This window comes from Artemia sp. Qi Xiang Cuo, chromosome 7 (genome assembly GCF_049724085.1).
Source record: "Artemia sp. Qi Xiang Cuo chromosome 7, ASM4972408v1, whole genome shotgun sequence".
Classification (NCBI taxonomy): domain Eukaryota; kingdom Metazoa; phylum Arthropoda; class Branchiopoda; order Anostraca; family Artemiidae; genus Artemia; species Artemia sp. Qi Xiang Cuo.
In genome coordinates this window covers 55,628,806-55,633,898 of record NC_142800.1, presented here as the reverse complement: position 1 = coordinate 55,633,898, position 5,093 = coordinate 55,628,806, and the positions used below count along the sequence as shown (strand labels likewise).

Below are 5,093 nucleotides of genomic sequence, written 5' to 3'. Positions count from 1 at the left end.
TTTTGTGTTTATTTTACTCCCCCCTAAATTTTCGTGAATTTGCTCCCCTGGTGTTGTGATTACTTTGTACCTCAGTTGAATAGTCGTATTCAATTTTATCAGTTAGAGTACACTATTTCAGTTTTTGGAAATAAACCTTACCTTGAATATGATGTTGGTCGTCAGGGCTGTCGGTTTGCAATTAGTTGTTTTAGTATATCCTAATACTGATATGTTGTTTTGAAAATATTTTTTTCTAGTGTATGTGGAACGCTCCACTCTGAAGACCAATATCTAAATCTGAAGCTAACTGATATTACAGTTACTGATCCAGATAAACATCCACATATGGTAAGTTAACATATCATTTTATTAATATTGCTCTTAATCTCATTTTGGATAATTAATTTCTTTGAAAATACAACTTTTCTCTGTCTCTTAAAGATAAAAATTTTTATTGGAAGCCTGTTGTTATTTTTACTTTGTAATAGATGTATGCCCAATTTGTGTCATTCTGAACTAAGAGGAGAAGGGGCTATGCAGCCTTTGTGGCCCTCTAAGGGGACCAAAAAAGTTGATTGAGAGCAACATCTAATTATGAACACGCCTGTTCTACAAACAACTTTTAAAAGTAAGAGATACAAATGCCATTAGAGCAACCTATGATTTAATGTAATACTGGGAATCGACTAGATTTCATTTTCCCTAAAGTGTCAACATAGAAGTTTCAACAATTTTTCAGAAATACTTTCAGTAAACATCAACATTACATAGCTAAATATTTCATCGTCCATTGTTAAACTGATCTAGGTTCTAACTAGGCTCAGTGTGGAAAAGAACATCCCATTCCTAGCAAGAACTGATAGAGCTATGCAGATTTACAGATATTTTTAGAACTTCTGGATACAGTATTGGCATTCCTCTCAGAAAATCAGGAAGTTTGAAAAGATCTTAAGGCTTTTTGACAGAATAATTCATTAATCTTTTCACTAGGGCCGTTTCTAAGTTCGATAAGTCTATGCCAATGCCAGTTTCCTTTTAATGCTCTGCTTCATTGGCTAATATGCTGGTTCATTGGCTAATATCACAGGAATCAACTCCGAGAGCTGAAGAACATCTGTAGAGTGGCTTTTGAATTCAAAGCAAAGTCTGTCTGTAAAAAAAACTCCCTTTACATAGCGTCCTTAGGTAATTCTATTATTTCAGCAATGTCACTTTTGCCTATAGCCTGCATGATCGAAAAATTGCTTAATTGGAAATTAGCTTACCGTTCATGTTTACTCTTGCAGACAATTCAGAATCTTAGGAATTTTGCGAAAGGTTTTCAGTAAGGCCGCATTCCCAAAAAAATTCTTTTGTTTTCTGGAAAATTTTCTCAAGACATTTGTTATTTTCAATACCTATAATGTCGTCTTGCATAGCTGCGATAAGACTGGTAATTTTTGGGAAAACCCGTTCTACCGCTCGTCATAAGTTAGTGGCTTTCTATAAGTTAATACTATTTAATGCGCATCCTTTTATCCACGATAAAATCCTTCGTTTTTTGAAGAAAAAAGATATAACTTGTTTCAAACTCATAATTCAGTAGTCCAACACAAGGTAGACATAGCAATGAATGTAACCTGAGGTTCACGAGGCTCAATTGTCTTAATTTAGGCTAAAAAAGTGACCACTCCTGACAGTTTTAACACAGCATTGTGTAACAGTCTGACCATTTTCACTGCGTTTTACATATATCATGTTCAATGAAAAAGGTTAGACTTTCTATATTAGGCGAAGAAATAAAAGTCTGCATTAGTCTGAACAAAGATATTTAACTATCTACTCACAGTTTTAACATTTGTTGAGTAGAAAGTAGGAGTGGTTGCAAACTCAGTAGCAGTTGTCTCTTATAGAAATGCTGAAAAGGCTGGCATAAACTGCTTAATTGCTCAAGAAATGATTTCTCTTGTTGTGACTAATCAAAAGCAACCCGACGGATTAACAGTTTCCTCTGACACGGAAACATAAGGCATATAGAGAAGCCGACCTGACAAGTTTTACGCGTTTCGCCGTGTCATATTTTATAAAGGTAAATAAAATTCTGTCTATACACTCAAGGCTACTTCTGAAACCTGAGGGGGGGGGGGGTGCTAGCTGAAATCAAGGTGCAGCGATATCTGGATATTATAGCTGTTGGTTTTAGGTATGGAATGAAACTTTGGTTTTGGTAAGACGACTTGCTCTGTTACTCACTTACTCTGTACAAGTCTTTCTTGATTTGCCTAGTAACTATAGAGCTTGTGTCTGAGTGGACATCCCAGAATAAATGGAGAAACATATTAGCTTTCATTCACTATATCAATGCTTCTGCTTTATGCAACTCACCTAACAAAAGTTTAAGAACAATCTAGTAGAGCTTGGCTATGTCTTGATGTAGAGAGAAATATCAAAATTTTGTTATCCATGTATTAATGCATGGACAGTCAACAAAAAGTCTAAAGTTTCTGGAAAAATCAAGAAAGACTCGTAAAAGCCAGCATTGAGTCACAAAATGATATAAAAATTTCATCTAAGATAAAATTAACAAGTTAACTTCTTTTTTAGGTATAAAATAAATATTTCTGCTTTTTAGTCTTCCACCCAGTGCTTCCACGATGTATGTATTATGCATGAACAGTCAACAACAAGTCTGTATTTACTTGAAAAATCAAGAAAAAAACTCGTAAAGACAATTATAAGTCACAAAACTATACCAAATTTTCATCTAAGATGAAATTAAAAAGTTAACTTCTTTTTTTACGCATAAAATTAACTTTTCTTCTTTTTTGTCTTTCACCCAGTGCTTTCACAATAAATTAGTTAGAGTTATTTGGACGAAGGGCTACTGAAGTCACAATTCTTCCAAAGAACGCCCCTATACACCTATCAATACCAGACCTCTATTAATACCGTTTTATACTTTTAGCTTTACGTTAAGAACTGCTTCATTCGAGGTTCAGTAGTAAGGTATGTCCAATTACCAGCTGATGAAGTAGATACACAATTACTACAAGATGCAGCAAGAAAAGAATCATCAAAAAAATGATAGAATTTATACAATTTTTATTTTATTATAAATCAGTTTACACACGGTGTCTTTCTTGTTACTAATGATGTGACATTTACTCTTTGGATCCCAGAGAATTCAAACGTGCAAGATCACAGAATTTGTTGACCAAAAAACATCTAATAATTCCGCTCAAAATTCGATGGCTGTATAACCACGATTACTTTAATCTGAATTTCATTTTAGCCGTAAGACGAAAAAACCAGGAATTAGCCAGGACTAGCTTCTATGGTAGGCAGAATATTGATTCCGGTGATTCGAAATCGTTTGTCTGACGCTGAATCGTAGCCAACATTCTTAAGCTAAGCACACTTATATATATGCAATCTATATACTGCCTATCAAAGCGTACTCCATGGTACGTCTACAGATCCAAGCGGTAATAGTCGAGATGATTAATCTACTTATATCTTCAATAACATAACATTGTTAAATTAAAAATTTTCCGGGGAAAAATTCGATGATAGAACTGTGTATCTTGCCATAAAGCTGCTGGAATCGGCTTTTCCTTTGTGTTAGAATAATTTAGTTCGGCAATCAAGAATAAAATGTGTGCACTGGACTTCCTAAGTAAATAAAGAAATTCGCAGGAATAGACAGAAATCTTCAGTAGTGTGGACGCCGGGGATTATTCTGAAACAGAAAATAAAACACATAAAAAAAAGACTTTGAAAAGGAATTTACATACAGAATATAAAAAAGATGTATAAGGAAAGAAATGGAAGAAGAATGCAATACGAATTTTCACCAAATTCGGATGAGAAGTCTAGACCCTCACCTATCTTCAATAGTTTGAAGATCATTGAAGAAAAACGAAGTTTGAGTACTGCAGGTTTGGTAGACAAATTGTCTTGCAATAATTAAGATGATTATTTTTCATAAAGGAAAACGGTTTTCATTTTTTTAAAAGTTTAATTTGTTTGAAAAGATCTAATTTTTCTGCTGATTCTGGATATACAATTAATTTTGGTTTCTGGTTATGTTTTTTTTTCTGCTTCACTACACATTTTTGACGCGCGCAATAAATAAATTATTATTGCTAGAAGCCCCACAAGCCACAAGGAGCAAAGGAAAATTGTACTCTGTTCTACTTGTCTACGAAAGGCGATCTTTTCAAATTTTGACTTTTTCAATCCTCTGATCACCATTTTTTCACAATTTTGAGAGAGTAATCATTTTTATCGTCTATAATAGGATCTCATGTCTAATAAGTTATTAGTTTGAACTATCGTAAAGACTTGGGAATAGAAAAAAAAAGCTCTACAACACAATAAATAGGAAGCTGATTGAACCACATCTTTTAGGCTTTATTTTGGATATCTTAGCAATTAAACATTAATATAACTAAAGATCGCACAAAATTAAACGGATAAACATACCAATTTGGTAAGTTCAAAGCTAAAGTCAATTAATGTTGCTTAAAGCAACCAACTAATCACGGTGTATTCATTCAATTATAGTTACTACAGATGTTTTTTTTTCTGCTTCACTACACATTTTTGACGCGCGCAATAAATAAATTATTACTGCTAGAAGCCCCACAAGGAGCAATTTTTCTACCGGTACAGAATATTAAAAAGTACGAGTACCTGTATGAAAAGCCTCACAAGCTTTCAATTTGAAAATTCACTCGATAGAATCGGATGGTGTAGATTTTTTTTTTTTAAGAGGCCGACTCAAATAATTCCTCTAGTCAGTTTTCCGTACTTGGCCCTTAGTCATTTTTATTTAATTTTTTTAACCATCATTAGCGAATTTTCCAAGCAATGAAGTTTAGTATAATGTTGAGAAGAGAGTAAAAAAAAAAATCATTCTGTCAAACTTACATTTTCAGGATGTCTATTTTTTTCATACAATTTTAAATTCTTGAAATATTTATTTGTGTCTGGTTTAAAGAGAGTTAAAGATTTTTGAATGATATAGACAAATTTATAAACCTCATCTAAACTCTGACAGAAGCTAAGTTTCGTCTTTAAAGGAAACTAAACTATATAAACAGGATTTAAGCCGCGTTCCAGAAGTTGTT

The 5,093-nt window shown here is 33.3% G+C and overlaps 1 long non-coding RNA gene across 1 annotated transcript; it reads left to right on the top strand.

Moving 5' to 3' along the window:
- The first annotated feature begins 234 nt into the window (after nucleotides 1-234).
- On the top strand, nucleotides 235-3,095 carry LOC148950461 (uncharacterized). Its single transcript, XR_016141965.1, has 2 exons — nucleotides 235-330; nucleotides 2,927-3,095. It is a non-coding gene; the product is annotated as an uncharacterized LOC148950461 (long non-coding RNA).
- The last annotated feature ends 1,998 nt before the right edge of the window (nucleotides 3,096-5,093 follow it).